General features: G+C 41.8%; 3 non-coding genes and 5 pseudogenes across 3 annotated transcripts; all 8 read right to left on the bottom strand.

Annotated features, from left to right (window-relative positions):
* Positions 1-15,031: 15,031 nt before the first annotated feature.
* On the bottom strand, positions 15,032-15,188 carry LOC129832572 (5S ribosomal RNA; annotated as a pseudogene).
* Positions 15,189-15,874: 686 nt separating this feature from the next.
* Positions 15,875-16,024, bottom strand: LOC129832582 (U1 spliceosomal RNA; annotated as a pseudogene).
* A 695-nt stretch (positions 16,025-16,719) lies between these two features.
* LOC129832570 (5S ribosomal RNA) lies at positions 16,720-16,838 on the bottom strand. Its single transcript, XR_008755963.1, has one exon. It is a non-coding gene; the product is annotated as a 5S ribosomal RNA (ribosomal RNA).
* Positions 16,839-17,517: 679 nt separating this feature from the next.
* On the bottom strand, positions 17,518-17,667 carry LOC129832580 (U1 spliceosomal RNA; annotated as a pseudogene).
* Positions 17,668-18,362: 695 nt separating this feature from the next.
* LOC129832569 (5S ribosomal RNA) lies at positions 18,363-18,481 on the bottom strand. The gene has a single exon (XR_008755962.1). It is a non-coding gene; the product is annotated as a 5S ribosomal RNA (ribosomal RNA).
* Positions 18,482-19,153: 672 nt separating this feature from the next.
* On the bottom strand, positions 19,154-19,303 carry LOC129832579 (U1 spliceosomal RNA; annotated as a pseudogene).
* A 695-nt stretch (positions 19,304-19,998) lies between these two features.
* LOC129832568 (5S ribosomal RNA) lies at positions 19,999-20,117 on the bottom strand. Its single transcript, XR_008755961.1, has one exon. It is a non-coding gene; the product is annotated as a 5S ribosomal RNA (ribosomal RNA).
* Positions 20,118-20,793: 676 nt separating this feature from the next.
* On the bottom strand, positions 20,794-20,943 carry LOC129832578 (U1 spliceosomal RNA; annotated as a pseudogene).
* Positions 20,944-21,576: the final 633 nt, after the last annotated feature.

Raw genomic sequence — 21,576 nt, 5'->3', positions numbered from 1 at the left:
CCGTTAAAAGAAGGGTTGTAATTCCACCATGGAAAACACAGGGCCATCAGACACCAGTCCAGTTCCACTCCTCACCAGCAGTATTTCCTTTAATCATTTGAACAGGGTGAGGGAGCACAAAGCACACACAAGCTGCATTCAGTAACAATATTCTTATTTGTCTTATAAATAAAAGGCAGATGCTCCCTGGCAGCACAAGGAACTTTGATTGTATTAAAAGGGCATGGGAGACTAGCCCATAGAAGCTGCATTTAGTCAATTCGGCATCAAATGCTTACTACAAGGCAGCGATGCTGATGAAATAATGCAAGAGGACACCCTAGTGGACAAAATGCTTACAGCACCTGGTATTCCCAGGCGGTCTCCCATCCAAGTACTAACCAGGTCCGACCCTGCTTAGCTTCCGAGATCAGACGAGATCGGGCGTATTTTTTTAATTTTTTTATTATAAAAAATGTCAAAGTAATTTACAACCAAATCACATAACCACCAACAATCCTTCAACCAAATTCACTCCCTGTACATCAGAAACAAAACCAATTTTCCAAAACACCAACAACCCATATTACAAAAAAAACAAAATCAACAAAACATTACAACAAATAAAACATAATTACACCATCCTTATTCACTAATCAACTTAAAATACATAATCTAATAAACATTATACATACACCATTTCAGAAGTTAACCCTAAATCCCCCTCCTCCCTCCTCCATAGACACCAAAGTACTCCCCTTTATAAACATACTTTCAAATTTCTCTAGTTTTGCATTATACATTAATTCCACCTGCTTTCTTAAACCTGCTGTAAAGATTACCCAAACATTCACCTTTTTCCCTTCAAAATGTTTCATATTCCTTCTACAGTAAATTGCATACCTCACAAAACTCAAAACAAGATTCAACAGGTACACATTCACACCCAAACATTTCCCCACTACTCCAAATAATATTAGTCTATCCCATTCAAAACTTTCTATAAACTCTTTTCTCCAGTGCCTCCACAACAAAAGTTTTACTTTATTGAAAAAATCTGTCAGACATGGACATTCAACAAATAAATGCATCAAAGACTCTGGCTTCATCATACACACATCACATTCCCGCCGTACATCGCGGTTTATCTGATGTAAAATAATATTTGTGTATATACGATTATGCCGTAACATAAAATCCATGTTCTCACAATTTCGTTTATTCCCAAACAAAACCAAATTCTCCCACATCAAAGAAACATCCAAATCAATAAACAATTTTCTCCACATCCTCTCAGCCGCAGGCCTCACACACACAGACTTCAACATACACTTGTACATTCTTTTCTGTGTTACTTTTGATAATAATTGTTTCCCCAATCCTTTACCCACATAGAGACTTGGCATCACATACAAGTCCTCATATTCCCCCTCCCCATTTATCACTTTTATCCACTCACCCGGAATGCATAATTTAATTCTTTCGTATATCTTTAATATTACATTTCTCTCCACTGTATCATCAAACTCCCACACAGTATCTAGAATTGCCTGCCCCCTTAAAAAACCAGGTATAACCTCATAAAGAAAATCTTTTACTAATATTAACCCCGCCTTCATAAACAATTTGTTGTACAACACCTTCCCACCACTCTCTATTTTTGGATTCAAAAACACAGGTTGATTAAATATGTTGTCCTTATTTGTACATGTGTACTCAACCTGAGGAAGAAATTCCCCCCATGCCAAGAACACCTCCTTATAGAACTCAGGCAAACCCTCCAACATATCCTTCTTCCATGACATCAATAATCCACTTTCTTCACAACCCCCACTTCTATACAAAAAATATTTAAAGAACCTTTTCCATCCATAATCTACCTCCCCATATAAGTATTTTTGCACAGTTTTTATTCTCATTGCTTTTCTCTTCACATCCAAATCCACCAATTTCAACCCCCCCATCCTTTAAATCCGAGATAAGAGTTGCCCTTGCAATCCTAGTCCCCTTTCCCTCCCATAGGAATTCTGTAACCAAACCATTGAATTATTTTATTAACACCCATTGTGGCATATCCAACGAACCTAAAACATAGATACATTTGGATGCCACCAATGAATTAATCACCACCACTTTCCCCCTCAAAAACAGTTTTCTTGCCTTCCAATAGGATAGAGTATGTTTTATTTTATTCAAAACCCCAGTCCATGTCTCATCTCTCGTCCCTTCTTTATCCACCCCCAAAACCACCCCTAAAGTCTTTATATAACCTTCAGCCTTTTTGAAAGGGAATCCACAGTCCACTTTTTCATCTATCCCCACATACATTATTTCAGATTTTTCAACATTAAGTTTTGCCCCTGATGCCTTGCCATATACCTCAAAACACTCCATTACATTCTTCACACTTTCAACATCTATCACAGTACATGTAGTATCATCCGCATATTGCTGTATAACACTCTCCCCCCCATCCGGTATCCGTATACCTCGAATTAATTTGTTTGCTTTAATCATTGCTGCAAACGGCTCCACCGATAAACTATAAAGAGCAGCTGATAACGGACATCCCTGCCTAACAGATCTCTCCAGAGGAAAATAATCTGTTAAAATCCCATTACATTTTACTCTGCTCCTTGCAGATCCATTCAGTAATCTAATCCAACCTATCATTCTTTCACCAAAACCAAATTTCCCAAGTGTACGCAATAAAAAGGAATGATCAACTCTATCAAAAGCCTTATTTAGATCCAAACTCATCACAAACCCCCCTTCCTCCCCCATATGCTTTATCACATCCCTTATTGTTCCCACTGTGTCAGAAATATCCCTCCCTGGTACACTATATCCTTGTGTCTCTGCTATTACTCCTCCCATAACTTTCTTAACTCTATTAGCTAAGACCTTGGCTAAGATCTTATAATCACAATTTAAAAGTGTCAACGGTCGATAATTATCCAAATTTACACGACTCCCTTTATTTTTATACAGTATGGTTAAAACTCCTGTGGCCAGCGAATCTGGCACCACTTGAGCCTTTTCAATATATTCATACAGTTTTTTAAAAGTGGAGCCAACAAATCTGCAAAAGCTTTATAAAATTCCGCAGTTAGGCCATCAGACCCCGGACTCCTATTGCTATTAGCAGCTAATATGGCCTCCTTAATATCAGTTAGACTCATATCTTCATCACACATGTTTTTTTCCCCTTCTGTTAACTTAGTATCCACATGATCAAGCACCTTATCCATACATGAATCATTAACCTCTTCTTTTTTAAATAAACATTCATAATATCTCTCGACCGTATCCAGAATCCCCACCAAATCATTAACCTTTTCCCCTTTATCATTAATTAACTCCGTAATATAAATCTTCTCTTGCCTTCTTTTTTCTAAATTCAAGAAAAATGAAGTACACCTTTCCCCCTCTATCGCATATTGCACTCTACTCCTTACAATCGCCGCATAACATTTCTTCTTCTCATATTCATCAAGTGCATCCTTAGCCAGTAAATAATCCTCCACCCCATGATCTTCATCCTTTTCTATACACTCAAGTTCATGTTGAACCTTCTTACGTAGTTCCCTCTCCTTCTTTTTCAAAAAAGAATTCCTCTTAACTGCATATTTTATAGTCAATTCCTTACATTTGATTTTCAGCTCCTCCCACCACAACCCCATATTCTCCTCCATTAACTGCTGTCTTTTGGCTTTCCCAATACATTCTGATATCATCTCAATATAATTTTCCTCCTCTAGCAAGCTATTATTTAAACACCACAGCCCACCAGATTTAGTAGGTGTCCTTACTCCGCAAGAAAATACCAACGCAGCATGATCACTAAAAGTTGTAAAAACATACTTAATATCTTTTATAAAATCCCTTAACCCTTCATTTACTAAAACCAAATCTATTCGCGTCTGTTTCAACTCCCCTAAAACCACCTGCCTTCTAGAAATGCCTCTCTTGTTCGGATTCTCATCCCTCCATATATCAATCAAACTGTTTTCAAACATAATCTTCCTTAAGACCCCCCTAGAAACGTCATTTCTAAAAATAGCTCCTCTTTTCATATCTAGTCTATTAATTTTAACATTAAAATCCCCTACTAAAATACAGTTACCCTTGCACCATTTCCCTAATCCTAAAAATAAATTCTTTCGCTCTATCTCATTATTCGGCGCATAAATATTTATAATCCTAAAAACCCTATTCATATATTCAAAATCCAAAATTAAAATCCTCCCATTATTATCATTATATATCTTCTTCACATTTTCTACTACATCCTTCCTTAATAAAATTGCAACCCCACTTGAATTTCCCCTGCAATTGTTTACATAAATAAAATCGCTCCATATTTTTTTTACTTCTGAAACACACATTATCCCAGTGCGTCTCTTGAATACATAAAATATCTGAATTCTTCATTTGTACTATTCTATTAAATTTTCCCATTGTTCTCAAACCATTTGCATTTATTGACATTATATTTACCATTCTAATAAATAAGAAAATAAGAAAATATAATTTCATTATCCTCTACCTGTTATCCAGTTTCTTTCCTCTTCCACCCTTTCTCTCCCCCTCTTCCCCCCGCTTTCCTCTTTCTGTATCCTTCCCTCGTTCTTTCAATCTTTTCCCCATCATCCGTGTCTGATATCTCCTCCAAGACCATGTTATCCAGCCAACTCAACTTCTTGACACCCACATCCGTTGTGCTCCCCGTGTTCATCTCCGTCTCTGGTATTGTCATCGTTGTGCTCCCCGTGTTCATCTCCGTCTCATGTATAGCCATCGTTGTCGTTTCTGTTATTGTCATCAAACTCGAACCCCTCTCCATTTCTTCACCCCCCGAGGTACTTGTTAGTGCTGTGCTTTCCCCCAAAACCTGTGAGTCCCCCGTGCTTCCCGCCAATCCACTCCCCCCCCTCTTCCTGAAAACTCCCTCTTCTTATTTCCGAATCCATACTGCTCCCAATTTCATTTATCTTCTGGTCCTTCTTCCTTCTTCCTTCCTCCGTCTCTCCGCCTTCCACCACGTCCTCTCCTCCATCTTCTTCTCCTTCTTGCGTCAATACCACTGCTTCCTCGAATAGTGCTTGACTCCCCTCTTCAGCCATAACCTCTCCACAGTTGCACTCCGCCAATCTCTTTCTGCATCTACCACAAAAATTCCTTTCCTTCTCTCCATCACATTCTCTCGCATAGTGTCCTTGATTGCCACACTTAAAGCACTTAAATTCCGGGCAGTCTTTAACTATGTGCCCTGGTTGAATACACATACGACACACTCTGACCTGTTTGTCATGAATGACTCTGAAATATTCTGCTCCCTCCAACGTCTCAATTCTTGTAGAATAAGGTAATGATGTCACTTTTCCTGTGAATTTGACCTTGCAGAAACGTGTCCCGTCAACCACCTCCGTTCCTGGCCAAACTCTCCTCCTTATCTCCGAGACAGCCTCCACTCCCCAGCTACTCAGCTTGCCCAGTATCACACCATCTTCTACATATACTGGGAGATTCATGAACGACACCACCACTTCCTTCACATTAATATCTCTCGCCAGTATCTTGGTGTCCTTTATCCGTATTCCATCCATTAGCCGTTCTTTTCCTTTTTCATTCCTCATCGTAACTTCATACTTCTTTTCTCCTTTCATTCGGCATCCCACCACCTCTCCACACACCTCCTTAATTGCTCGCAGTAGTTCCATTGTCGTCACTTTGTCTTCTCCTTCCAACTCAATTGCCACCGTGTATTCTTTTCCATATTTCATTCCTTCTTTACCTTCATTTTTCTTCCGTTGCGCATTTTCGTTGTCCTTGTCCATTCCGTTTATCGTTTCCATGTTGTCCGTCATAGCAATTCAAAAAAATATGAATCCGAAAAGAAAACTCTCCCCCAAGCAGCAAAACTGCAAGGGGGGAAGACTAACCAAACTTAAAAGTATTCAAATGCAAGAACAAAAAAATATATATTTCAAAAACCAATTAATTAACAAAAATAGCTCTCGAGCAAACACTCTCCAGCAAACACTTACTCACAGCTCAAATACTCGCACCTGTCGTCACTTCTCCAATCAGGAAATGCGCATTCAGGCTGGTATGGCCGTAAGCAAAGGTGCATCTCTTGGCACACCATATAAAGTCAAAGTGAGTCTGATAAACAGACATTGCATTCTCACCAATTAGATAAGCAGCTTGAACTTTGGCTCACTCAAAAAGTGGAAGAAATTACATATACTGTAGCCATCATTTTTTAGCACAGATAGTTGGATGAAATACAAACAAACCTTGCAAACATTTCTAAGCGAGGGCACAAATTTCAGCCTTGTGGGAAAAAACGGACAAATACAATGACTTCTGACAAATACATCATCAGCAAAAGTTTCCCATGCAGCTATCCTACTAGCCACAATAAATACACAAAAGCTCTGGATGTTGAAAACCTATTGCATTGTTCTGTGCAACGGAGGAACGCATGTATGGACAATTTCATATTGGAAGCGCATGACACATCATGACCGGGGGGGGGGTTAGAGTGGCTTCCCAACTATCTCCTGATTGAAGTACCAGCGTGGCATAAATACAATGCTGCATTTCGCAACATAATGTTTCGACAAAATGCCAACAATATTTTACAAACAAATGTTTCCACCTTTCGATTGGTCCACAAAGTCTCCTTCACAACTGACTTCAAAGATCTCCATAAGCACAGTCAGTTGACTCACGTCATCTTTAAGCCTGCCGCCATGCAACGGTTTATCATTAACAAAGACATCAGTGTAAAGCGCAAGCGAGCACTACCATAAATTTTGCAATCGTTTGGACAATTCGCAAGGGGTCAGCACAGCCAGAGTGCAATGGCTGAGCCCCACACCGGCTGAACCACCTTCTTGATTACAGTATCTCTTTTGCTTAGTGGAGGAAAAGTCTCTCCAGTGCCAAAATTTTCCGCTAACGGTAACCACTTTGTGTTCTGATAATATCATATCACATCGACCTGCGTTAAATGCCGTTTAGGAATGCACTTGCACACAGAGTAGTGAAAATGTAGTTTATTTTGTTTACTAGATTATATCAGTGAACCACTAGATTCCCATCATGCAACACTGTCGAAAAAATCACCAATTACTTTTTAATATCTTAACCTATCTGATATCACAAATGTTTGCGATATGACGAAATACAATCACATTCAGACACACACACACACACACACAGACAAATGCATGAAACCAATTGATTTATTATCGATAACATCTCAGATTCCCTTGTGCTTTTGATTTACTCCATAAAAGAAGGATTGTAATTCCAACATGGAAAACACAGGGCCATCAGACACCAGTCCAGTTCCACTCCTCACCAGCATTATTTCCTTTGATCATTTGAACAGGGCGAGGGAGCACAGAGCACACACAAGCTGCATTCAGTAACAATATTCTTATTTGTCTTATAAATAAAAGGCAGTTGCTCCCTGACAACACAAGGAACTTTGATCGTATTAAAAGGGCAGGGGAGACTAGCCCATAGAGGCTGCATTTAGTCAATTCAGCAACAAATGCTTACTACAAGGCAGTGTTGCTGATGAAATAATGCAACACCCCCTAGTGGACAAAATGCTTACAGCACCTGGTATTCGCAGACGGTCTCCCATCCAAGTACTAACCAGGCCCAACCCTGCTTAGCTTCCGAGATCAGACGAGATCGGGCGTATTTTTTTTTTTTTTTTTTTTTTTTATTATAAAAAATTCTTTTTTTACAATATTTACAAATTCAATATGCAAAAACCATTTCAATCAATACATTTCTAAACATAGGCAGGCAAACAATTCACCCCCTATCAAATCAAAGAACCCAAAGAAATTAAAATACCAGAATTATACAACCAATGCATACAAGACTTTATTAAGACAAATTCCACAAAAAAAATAAAAAAATATAAAAATAAATAAAAAATAATATCTCCAACACTTTACACATCAAAACCCATACACCAAACCACCATCCTCCCCCACAGTAATAAATCCACAATCCTTCATAAACACCCTCTCAAAATCCTCCTGCTTAGACCTATACATCAAATCTACATCCTTCCTTATCAATCCTTCAAATACCTTCCACACTGTCACCCTCTTTCCCTCAAACCTTGCCAAGTTCCTCCTAGAATATACCGCATACCTTGCATGTGATAGCATAAAATTCAACAATACAATATTCACCCCCCTCACATGCTGACCCACTCCAAACAATACCAACCACCTCCAATCAACCCCACCTATTATCTCTTCTCCCCAGTACCTTTCTAACATTTCCCTCAACCTCACATAAAACCCCGCCACATCAACACATTCAAACATCATGTGCATCAGATTTTCATCCTCATCTCTACATACATCACACACACGAGACACTGACCTGTCTACCTGATGTAACACCACCTTAGTAAAAACACGGTTGTGCCTCAACATAAAGTCAAAATGGGTACATTCTAGACTGTTGAGCCTCACTACCATGTTTTCCCACAACGTCTCAACTTCCATCCCTGGAAAAACTTGCCTCCACACTTTCTCCGATGCCGGCGCTCTGACCTTCCTGGTAATAATCGCCCAGTATAAGGCCCTCACCTGAGTAGAGGATAAGGCTTGCATGGTTTCTCCACATTTCACCTTCATCTCAGGCAAGGTCTCTAATACTCCATTACTCGAATGACTGTCCAGCAGCCTCACCCACTCCCCTGGAACACACTCCTTTATCCTCTCATACATTCGCAACACCGTCCCTTTTCTGACATCTTCATCTATACCCCAGACAGTATCTACGATCGCCTGATCAGGCAGGAACCCCGGCACCACCTCATACCTAAAGTCCCTCACTCTTATCATGCCTGCCTTCATTATTACCTTACTCTCCATCATCTTTCCCTCTGATTTCAGCATTGGGTTCAGAAAAACTGGTATATTCAAAATCACCCCTATAGAGTCACACTCATAACTTACCTGCGGTAAGAACTCTGCCCAGGCCCTGAACACCTCCTGGTAAAACTCAGGCACTTCTGCATACATGCTAGGCTTAAAACACATTAACAACCCGTAATCCCCACAACCTCCACTCCTATGCAACCAATGTCTGAAAAACTCCTTCCACCCCTGACCCTCCTCCCCATACAAAAACCGTTGCACTCTCTTAACCCTCATGGCTTTTAACTTCACTTCCAGATCTATTAATCTCAACCCACCCCTATCATAATTTGCTATCATCACATCGTGAGCAATCTTCACCCCCTTCCCACCCCACAGGAAATCAGACACTAAATTATTAATTCCCTTCAGAACCCATTCCGGCATGTCCATAACCCCTAAGGTATACACACATTTGGACATCAACAATGCATTCACCACCACCACTTTCCCCCTCAATTTTAATTTCCTTTGTTTCCAACAATTTAAAGTCGTCTTTATTTTATTAATCACCCCTGTCCAAGTTAAGTCCCTCGCCTCCCGCTCATCTACCCCAATATTCACACCTAAAATTCTCACATGCCCCTTAACAGTCTTAAAAGGAATGTTACATGTACTTATAACATTATCATCAGCACATAACATTTGTGACTTTTCTACATTCACCTTAGCCCCAGAAGCTCTCCCATACACATCAAAACACTTCATCAGACAATTCACACTCTCTCCATCCCGCACAGTACATGTGGTATCATCAGCATAATGATGATGATGCATGATCATTAATGAGTGTAATGATTAATGAGTGTAATGATGCATTACACTCCCCCCGGGAGGTCCACTCCATGCACTCCTCCATCACGCTTTACAAACGCCGCTAAAGGCTCTACTGAGATGCTGTATAGCAATGCAGACAATGGACAACCCTGCCTAACAGACCTGCCCAGGGGAAAGGAATCAGTTAGCACACCATTACATTTAACGACACTGCAAGCTGACCCATACAAAAGCTTCACCCATTCTTTAAGACGAGGCCCGAACCCAAATCTTGCCAAAGCCTCTAATAGGAACCGATGCTCCACCCGATCAAAAGCTTTATTCAGATCTAGACAGAGCACCGCCCCTCCCACATCTGCTTCACTACATCTCGGATAGTGCAGAGGGTGTCCACTACATCCCGCCCTGGAACTCCATAGGCCTGAGTAGGTGCTATGATGCTTCCCATCACCTTATTCAACCTATTTGCCATTATCTTAGCTAGCACCTTATTGTCTGAGTTCAAAAGGGTTATTGGTCTGTAGTTCTCTAATTTCAGTCTGCTCCCCTTCCCTTTATATAACATAGTCAACACACCCATAGCTAAAGATTCAGGGACTACCCTCTTCTCCTCCATACACACATACACACGCAGCATCAGTGGGGCCAGTATGTCCCTAAACTCTCGGTAAAACTCTGCAGTCAGACCATCTGAACCCGGGCTCTTATTTAAGTTCAGGCCCAAGATAGCAGCTTTAATCTCTGCCAATGTAAAATCAGCATCACACATCTCTGCATCCTCAGTCGACACCCTAGCCTCCACTGCTTCTAGCACTCTTCTCATACTCACTTCATCTACCCCGCCCGACGTAAATAAGCCCTTATAAAAGGAATGCACTGTATTTAAAATTCCTTCCAGATCTGTCACCCTCTCCCCTCTCTCATTTAACAGCTCCGTTAGAAAACTCCTTTCCTGCATCCTCCTTTCTAACCCCAGGAAAAAAGCAGTATTCTTCTCCCCATCCACCACATACTGTGCTCTACTCCTCACCACTGCCCCCATACACCTGTGCCTCTCTACTACCCTCAACTCCTCCCTCACCCTCAGGTACTCTGTAACATCATAGCCTGGACAGTTTTCTACCTTTTCTAATTCCAATAACAGGCGGGATTTAAGAATCCTCTCCTCCCTCCTCCTTAACACATTTGCCTGTCTTGCACTAGATATTGCCAGCCTCTTGAACTCCCCTTTTAATCCTTCCCACCACACACTCACATCAGACTCAAATAGAGGATCTGACACGGCGTCTTTCACACACTCTTTCACTGCTGCCTTAAACCCCTCATCCTTCAGCAGACTGGCATTAAGACACCACAAACCCCCCCCCCCCCTCCCCTCCCCTGATGCACCCAGCCGGAAAAGCAGAGCATCATGGTCACTAAAAAATGTCTGAGAATACTCTACCCCCGCAACCAAGTGCGCAACCTCTCTATGAGCGAGACACAAATCTATACGTGACTGCTTGAGCTCACCCCTCACCACTTGTCTTCGAGAGAACACCCGCTTATCTGGATTCCTCTCCCTCCATATATCCACCCAATCCTCATCCCGCATTAGCCTTACTAGCGCTCCCCTAGATGAGTCAGAGCCAAAATGTGCGCTACTTGAGGCATCTAGCCTATCCATCCATACATTAAAATCTCCCACAAGCAGACAGTTCTTCCCACATAATCCCCCCATTGACATAAACATAACCCTCCTATCAATTTCTTTATTAGGAGCATACACATTGTATAACGAGTACTCTACATCTTGATAAGTGAAACCCACTCCCACCATTCGACCCACAGTGTCAGCACATAACAAATTTATATTAGACACAACATTGTGTTTTACCAAAATAGCTACCCCACATGCCCGCACAGTACCATTACTTACGTATATTTGTCCATTCCATCTCTGCCTTACATTGTCCATATACGGCTCAGTCCAATGAGTCTCCTGAAGACATAGTATGTCCGCAGAAAAGGCTTCCAACACTAGCTCTAGCTTTTCTTTGCTACGAAGTCCATTAGTGTTGATAGATACAACTCTCACCATTATGAATATAAAGAGGAGGGGATGAATCCAGTCCTTCCTGATTGATCTTTTACCTTTTTTTTTTCCTGGTAATCATGTTCCTTTTACTCTCCCTCCGTAGAGATTGTATGTGCTCCTTCTCTTCCTCCGTCAGCTCTTCTTCCGACCCTTTTCGTTTATAAGAGTCATCCCTTGCAGGATCCACCTCCCTAGAGTAGCCTCCCTGGACTTCAGACCCAGTCGGGATCTCCACTTCACCTGCAGAACCCGAAGCCAATGCCTCTCCATGTGCTTCTTTTTCAAACCACTCTACCCCCCCCTCTCCACGAGGAACGCCCTCCAACTCCACATCATCCAGGCTTGAACTTATCCCTCCATCCTTTAATGCCTCCTTTCCTACAGGACAAGGCCCCGTCTCTGCTTCATCCTCCGACTGCCTCTGGTCTTCTTCGCCCTCCCTCTCTCCCTGGGACTGCTCGCTCATGCCGATCTCATCCCCCGTTCCTTCCATCTCGCTCTCCTCCATGACACTATTTCCGCTGAAGACCTGTGATGCCAAGTCATGAGCATCTTCACCATGGGAACATGAGCACTGCGCAACACTCCTCCCGCATCCAACACAACCGCGCTCTCCTCTCCCATTGCACTCTCGTGCGTAATGCCCCTGCTCACCACACTTATGACATGCGAAATCAGGGCACTCACGTAGCACGTGCCCTGGCTGGATACACAGCCTACAGACCTTCACCTGACGATCGTGTATTACTCTAAAATACTCAGCCCCTTCCATCGTTTCAAATTTGGCCGAATATGGCAGCGAGCGCACAGTGTCTGTGAACTTTACTTTGCAGAAGCGCGTCCCATCGGCAACTTCCGTCCCTGGCCAGTAGCGCCTTTTCACCGGTGATACAGCAGACACACCCCATGCTCTTAGCCGTTCTGTGATGTCCTCGTCTGTAATATATACTGGGAGGTTTAAGAAGGATACAACCATCTCATCCAGCGAAAGATCCTTTCCCATGATTCGACAGCTCCGGATTTTAAATCCATCCATCAGTTTTTCCTTCCCTCTCGCACTTGATAGCGTCACTTCATATCGTTTTTCATCTTTGACCCGACATCCGCAGACCAGTCCACAAACTTCTTTAATCCCTCTCAATAGCTCCATCATTGTATTTTTCTCCTCTCCCATAATTTCCACAGCCACTGTTAAATTCTTTTCATACTTTTGCTTGTGTCTTGTTGTAGCGCCATTTTCCATGTTTCCTTTATTCGTCATCTTTTTACCAGCGTGGGTCCAAGCCATTGTATCCATCCTCAAAAACGACAGGAGGAAAGTCCCCCAAACAGCAATATGCTGTCGGGGAACAACCCCAAACTATAACAAAAACTTAATCAATTCACAAAAAGGAGATTGTACTTCAAAAAGCCCAAAATCTCAAACACAAACTCTCTGGAGCAAACACTCAGACTCAGCGCAATCACTCACACCTGTGTCAATTACCCAACAACAGGTGCGTATTCAGGCTGGTATGGCCGTAAGCAAACGTGCATCTCTTGGCACACCATATAAAGTCAAAGTGAGTCTGATAAACAGACATTGCATTCTCACCAATTAGATAAGCAGCTTGAACTTTGGCTCACTCAAAAAGTGGAAGAAATTACATATACTGTAGCCATCACTTTTTAGCACAGATAGTTGGATGAAATACAAACAAACCTTGCAAACATTTCTAAGCGAGGGCACAAATTTCAGCCTTGTGGGAAAAAACGGACAAATACAATGACTTCTGACAAATACATCATCAGCAACAGTTTCCCATGCAGCTATCCTACTAGCCACGATAAATACACAAAAGCTCTGGATGTTGAAAACCTATTGCATTGTTCTGTGCTAAGGAGGAACGCATGTATGGACAATTTCATATTGGAAGCGCATGACACATCATGACCGGGGGGGGGGGTTAGAGTGGCTTCCCAACTATCTCCTGATTGAAGTACCAGCGTGGCATAAATACAATGCTGCATTTCGCAACATAATGTTTCGACAAAATGCCAACAATATTTTACAAACAAATGTTTCCACCTTTCGATTGGTCCACAAAGTCTCCTTTACAACTGACTTCAAAGATCTCCATAAGCACAGTCAGTTGACTGAAGTCATCCTTAAGCCTGCCGCCATGCAACGGTTTATCATTAACAAAGACATCAGGGTAAAGCACAAACGAGCACTACCATAAATTTTGCAATCGAGATTCACACATTTGGAAAATTCACAAGGGGTCAGCACAGCCAGAGTGCAATGACTGAGCCCCACACCGGCTGAACCACCTTCTTGATTACGGTATCTCTTCTGCTTAGTGGAGGAAAAGTCTCTCCAGTGCCAACATTTTCCGCTAACGGTAACCACTTTGTGTTCTGATAATATCATATCACATCGACCTGCGTTAAATGCCGTTTAGGAATGCACTTGCACACAGAGTAGTGAAAAAGTAGTTTATTTTGTTTACTAGATTATATCAGTGAACCACTAGATTCCCATCATGCAACACTGTCGAAAAAAATCACCAATTACTTTTTAATATCTTAACCTATCTGATATCACAAATGTTTGCGATATGACGAAATACAATCACATTCAGACACACAGACAAATGCATGAAACCAATTGATTTATTATCGATAACATCTCAGATTCCCTTGTGCTTTTGATTTACTCCATAAAAGAAGGGTTGTAATTCCAACATGGAAAACACAGGGCCATCAGACACCAGTCCAGTTCCACTCCTCACCAGCATTATTTCCTTTGATCATTTGAACAGGGCGAGGGAGCACAGAGCACACACAAGCTGCATTCAGTAACAATATTCTTATTTGTCTTATAAATAAAAGGCAGTTGCTCCCTGACAACACAAGGAACTTTGATCGTATTAAAAGGGCAGGGGAGACTAGCCCATAGAGCAGGGGTGTCAAACTCATTCCACGGAGGGCCTAGTGTCTGCAGGTTTTTGGTTTTTCCTTTCAATAAAGCCCTAGACAACCAGGTGTGGGGAGTTCCTAACTAATTAGTGATGTTAATTCATCAATCAAGTACAAGGGAGGAGCGAAAACCCGCAGACACTCGGCCCTCCGTGGAATGAGTTTGACACCTGTGCCATAGAGGCTGCATTTAGTCAATTCAGCAACAAATGCTTACTACAAGGCAGTGATGCTGATGAAATAATGCCACACCCCCTAGTGGACAAAAGGCTTACAGCACCTGGTATTCCCAGGCGGTCTCCCATCCAAGTACTAACCAGGCCCGTCCCTGCTTAGCTTCCGAGATCAGACGAGATCGGGCGTATCCTGCTTAGCTTCCGAGATCAGACGAGATCGGGCGTATTCAGGCTGGTATGGCCGTAAGCAAAGGTGCATCTCTTTGCACACCATATAAAGTCAAAGTGAGTCTGATAAACAGACGTTGCATTCTCACCAATTAGATAAGCAGCTTGAACTTTGGCTCACTCAAAAAGTGGAAGAAATTACATATACTGTAGCCATCACTTTTTAGCACAGATAGTTGGATGAAATACAAACAAACCTTGCAAACATTTCTAAGCGAGGGCACAAATTTCAGCCTTGTGGGAAAAAACGGACAAATACAATGACTTCTGACAAATACATCATCAGCAAAAGTTTCCCATGCAGCTATCCTACTAGCCACAATAAATACACAAAAGCTCTGGATGTTGAAAACCTATTGCATTGTTCTGTGCTAAGGAGGAATGCATGTATGGACAATTTCATATTGGAAGCGCATGACACATTATGACCGGGGGGGGGGGGGGGGGGGGGGGGTGGTTAGAGTGGCTTCCCAACTATCTCCTGATTGAAGTACCAGCGTGGCATAAATACAATGCTGCATTTCGCAACATAATGTTTCGACAAAATGCCAACAATATTTTACAAACAAATGTTTCCACCTTTCGATTGGTCCACAAAGTCTCCTTCACAACTGACTTCAAAGATCTCCATAAGCACAGTCAGTTGACTCAAGTCATCTTTAAGCCTGCCGCCATGCAACGGTTTATCATTAACAAAGACATCAGGGTAAAGCGCAAACGAGCACTACCATAAATTTTGCAATCGAGATTCACACATTTGGAAAATTCGCAAGGGGTCAGCACAGCCAGAGTGCAATGGCTGAGCCCCACACCGGCTGAACCACCTTCTTGATTACAGTATCTCTTTTGCTTAGTGGAGGAAAAGTCTCTCCAGTGCCAACATTTTCCGCTAACGGTAACCACTTTGTGTTCTGATAATATCATATCACATCGACCTGCGTTAAATGCCGTTTAGGAATGCACTTGCACACAGAGTAGTGAAAAAGTAGTTTATTTTGTTTACTAGATTATATCAGTGAACCACTAGATTCCCATCATGCAACACTGTCGAAAAAATCACCAATTACTTTTTAATATCTTAACCTATCTGATATCACAAATGTTTGCGATATGACGAAATACAATCACATTCAGACACACACACACACACACACAGACAAATGCATGAAACCAATTGATTTATTATCGATAACATCTCAGATTCCCTTGTGCTTTTGATTTACTCCATAAAAGAAGGGTTGTAATTCCAACATGGAAAACACAGGGCCATCAGACACCAGTCCAGTTCCACTCCTCACCAGCATTATTTCCTTTGATCATTTGAACAGGGCGAGGGAGCACAGAGCACACACAAGCTGCATTCAGTAACAATATTCTTATTTGTCTTATAAATAAAAGGCAGTTGCTCCCTGACAACACAAGGAACTTTGATCGTATTAAAAGGGCAGGGGAGACTAGCCCATAGAGGCTGCATTTAGTCAATTCAGCAACAAATGCTTACTACGAGGCAGTGTTGCTGATGAAATAATGCAACACCCCCTAGTGGACAAAAGGCTTACAGCACCTGGTATTCCCAGGCGGTCTCCCATCCAAGTACTAACCAGGCCCGACCCTGCTTAGCTTCCGAGATCAGACGAGATCGGGCGTATTCAGGCTGGTATGGCCGTAAGCGAAGGTGCATCTCTTTGCACACCATATAAAGTCAAAGTGAGTCTGATAAACAGACGTTGCATTCTCACCAATTAGATAAGCAGCTTGAACTTTGGCTCACTCAAAAAGTGGAAGAAATTACATATACTGTAGCCATCACTTTTTAGCACAGATAGTTGGATGAAATACAAACAAACCTTGCAAACATTTCTAAGCGAGGGCACAAATTTCAGCCTTGTGGGAAAAAACGGACAAATACAATGACTTCTGACAAATACATCATCAGCAAAAGTTTCCCATGCAGCTATCCTACTAGCCACAATAAATACACAAAAGCTCTGGATGTTGAAAACCTATTGCATTGTTCTGTGCTAAGGAGGAATGCATGTATGGACAATTTCATATTGGAAGCGCATGACACATCATGACCGGGGGGGGGGGGGGGGGGGGTTAGAGTGGCTTCCCAACTATCTCCTGATTGAAGTACCAGCGTGGCATAAATACAATGCTGCATTTCGCAACATAATGTTTCGACAAAATGCCAACAATATTTTACAAACAAATGTTTCCACCTTTCGATTGGTCCACAAAGTCTCCTTCACAACTGACTTCAAAGATCTCCATAAGCACAGTCAGTTGACTCAAGTCATCTTTAAGCCTGCCGCCATGCAACGGTTTATCATTAACAAAGACATCAGGGTAAAGCGCAAACGAGCACTACCATAAATTTTGCAATCGAGATTCACACATTTGGAAAATTCGCAAGGGGTCAGCACAGCCAGAGTGCAATGGCTGAGCCCCACACCGGCTGAACCACCTTCTTGATTACAGTATCTCTTTTGCTTAGTGGAGGAAAAGTCTCTCCAGTGCCAACATTTTCCGCTAACGGTAACCACTTTGTGTTCTGATAATATCATATCACATCGACCTGCGTTAAATGCCGTTTAGGAATGCACTTGCACACAGAGTAGTGAAAAAGTAGTTTATTTTGTTTACTAGATTATATCAGTGAACCACTAGATTCCCATCATGCAACACTGTCGAAAAAATCACCAATTACTTTTTAATATCTTAACCTATCTGATATCACAAATGTTTGCGATATGACGAAATACAATCACATTCAGACACACACACACACACACACAGACAAATGCATGAAACCAATTGATTTATTATCGATAACATCTCAGATTCCCTTGTGCTTTTGATTTACTCCATAAAAGAAGGGTTGTAATTCCAACATGGAAAACACAGGGCCATCAGACACCAGTCCAGTTCCACTCCTCACCAGCATTATTTCCTTTGATCATTTGAACAGGGCGAGGGAGCACAGAGCACACACAAGCTGCATTCAGTAACAATATTCTTATTTGTCTTATAAATAAAAGGCAGTTGCTCCCTGACAACACAAGGAACTTTGATCGTATTAAAAGGGCAGGGGAGACTAGCCCATAGAGGCTGCATTTAGTCAATTCAGCAACAAATGCTTACTACGAGGCAGTGTTGCTGATGAAATAATGCAACACCCCCTAGTGGACAAAAGGCTTACAGCACCTGGTATTCCCAGGCGGTCTCCCATCCAAGTACTAACCAGGCCCGACCCTGCTTAGCTTCCGAGATCAGACGAGATCGGGCGTATTCAGGCTGGTATGGCCGTAAGCGAAGGTGCATCTCTTTGCACACCATATAAAGTCAAAGTGAGTCTGATAAACAGACGTTGCATTCTCACCAATTAGATAAGCAGCTTGAACTTTGGCTCACTCAAAAAGTGGAAGAAATTACATATACTGTAGCCATCACTTTTTAGCACAGATAGTTGGATGAAATACAAACAAACCTTGCAAACATTTCTAAGCGAGGGCACAAATTTCAGCCTTGTGGGAAAAAACGGACAAATACAATGACTTCTGACAAATACATCATCAGCAAAAGTTTCCCATGCAGCTATCCTACTAGCCACAATAAATACACAAAAGCTCTGGATGTTGAAAACCTATTGCATTGTTCTGTGCTAAGGAGGAATGCATGTATGGACAATTTCATATTGGAAGCGCATGACACATCATGACCGGGGGGGGGGGGGTTAGAGTGGCTTCCCAACTATCTCCTGATTGAAGTACCAGCGTGGCATAAATACAATGCTGCATTTCGCAACATAATGTTTCGACAAAATGCCAACAATATTTTAAAAACAAATGTTTCCACCTTTCGATTGGTCCACAAAGTCTCCTTCACAACTGACTTCAAAGATCTCCATAAGCACAGTCAGTTGACTCAAGTCATCTTTAAGCCTGCCGCCATGCATCGGTTTATCATTAACAAAGACATCAGGGTAAAGCGCAAACGAGCACTACCATAAATTTTGCAATCGAGATTCACACATTTGGAAAATTCGCAAGGGGTCAGCACAGCCAGAGTGCAATGGCTGAGCCCCACACCGGCTGAACCACCTTCTTGATTACAGTATCTCTTTTGCTTAGTGGAGGAAAAGTCTCTCCAGTGCCAACATTTTCCGCTAACGGTAACCACTTTGTGTTCTGATAATATCATATCACATCGACCTGCGTTAAATGCCGTTTAGGAATGCACTTGCACACAGAGTAGTGAAAAAGTAGTTTATTTTGTTTACTAGATTATATCAGTGAACCACTAGATTCCCATCATGCAACACTGTCGAAAAAATCACCAATTACTTTTTAATATCTTAACCTATCTGATATCACAAATGTTTGCGATATGACGAAATACAATCACATTCAGACACACACACACACACACACAGACAAATGCATGAAACCAATTGATTTATTATCGATAACATCTCAGATTCCCTTGTGCTTTTGATTTACTCCATAAAAGAAGGGTTGTAATTCCAACATGGAAAACACAGGGCCATCAGACACCAGTCCAGTTCCACTCCTCACCAGCATTATTTCCTTTGATCATTTGAACAGGGCGAGGGAGCACAGAGCACACACAAGCTGCATTCAGTAACAATATTCTTATTTGTCTTATAAATAAAAGGCAGTTGCTCCCTGACAACACAAGGAACTTTGATCGTATTAAAAGGGCAGGGGAGACTAGCCCATAGAGGCTGCATTTAGTCAATTCAGCAACAAATGCTTACTACGAGGCAGTGTTGCTGATGAAATAATGCAACACCCCCTAGTGGACAAAAGGCTTACAGCACCTGGTATTCCCAGGCGGTCTCCCATCCAAGTACTAACCAGGCCCGACCCTGCTTAGCTTCCGAGATCAGACGAGATCGGGCGTATTCAGGCTGGTATGGCCGTAAGCGAAGGTGCATCTCTTTGCACACCATATAAAGTCAAAGTGAGTCTGATAAACAGACGTTGCATTCTCACCAATTAGATAAGCAGCTTGAACTTTGGCTCACTCAAAAAGTGGAAGAAATTACATATACTGTAGCCATCACTTTTTAGCACAGATAGTTGGATGAAATACAAACAAACCTTGCAAACATTTCTAAGCGAGGGCACAAATTTCAGACTTGTGGGAAAAAACGGACAAATACAATGACTTCTGACAAATACATCATCAGCAAAAGTTTCCCATGCAGCTATCCTACTAGCCACAATAAATACACAAAAGCTCTGGATGTTGAAAACCTATTGCATTGTTCTGTGCTAAGGAGGAATGCATGTATGGACAATTTCATATTGGAAGCGCATGACACATCATGACCGGGGGGGGGGGGGGGGGTTAGAGTGGCTTCCCAACTATCTCCTGATTGAAGTACCAGCGTGGCATAAATACAATGCTGCATTTCGCAACATAATGTTTCGACAAAATGCCAACAATATTTTACAAACAAATGTTTCCACCTTTCGATTGGTCCACAAAGTCTCCTTCACAACTGACTTCAAAGATCTCCATAAGCACAGTCAGTTGACTCAAGTCATCTTTAAGCCTGCCGCCATGCAACGGTTTATCATTAACAAAGACATCAGGGTAAAGCGCAAACGAGCACTACCATAAATTTTGCAATCGAGATTCACACATTTGGAAAATTCGCAAGGGGTCAGCACAGCCAGAGTGCAATGGCTGAGCCCCACACCGGCTGAACCACCTTCTTGATTACAGTATCTCTTTTGCTTAGTGGAGGAAAAGTCTCTCCAGTGCCAACATTTTCCGCTAACGGTAACCACTTTGTGTTCTGATAATATCATATCACATCGACCTGCGTTAAATGCCGTTTAGGAATGCACTTGCACACAGAGTAGTGAAAAAGTAGTTTATTTTGTTTACTAGATTATATCAGTGAACCACTAGATTCCCATCATGCAACACTGTCGAAAAAATCACCAATTACTTTTTAATATCTTAACCTATCTGATATCACAAATGTTTGCGATATGACGAAATACAATCACATTCAGACACACACACACACACACACAGACAAATGCATGAAACCAATTGATTTATTATCGATAACATCTCAGATTCCCTTGTGCTTTTGATTTACTCCATAAAAGAAGGGTTGTAATTCCAACATGGAAAACACAGGGCCATCAGACACCAGTCCAGTTCCACTCCTCACCAGCATTATTTCCTTTGATCATTTGAACAGGGCGAGGGAGCACAGAGCACACACAAGCTGCATTCAGTAACAATATTCTTATTTGTCTTATAAATAAAAGGCAGTTGCTCCCTGACAACACAAGGAACTTTGATCGTATTAAAAGGGCAGGGGAGACTAGCCCATAGAGGCTGCATTTAGTCAATTCAGCAA

The sequence above is a fragment of the Salvelinus fontinalis genome, chromosome 33 (genome assembly GCF_029448725.1).
Source record: "Salvelinus fontinalis isolate EN_2023a chromosome 33, ASM2944872v1, whole genome shotgun sequence".
Taxonomy (NCBI): domain Eukaryota; kingdom Metazoa; phylum Chordata; class Actinopteri; order Salmoniformes; family Salmonidae; genus Salvelinus; species Salvelinus fontinalis.
This window is presented reverse-complemented; position numbering and strand designations above follow the sequence as displayed.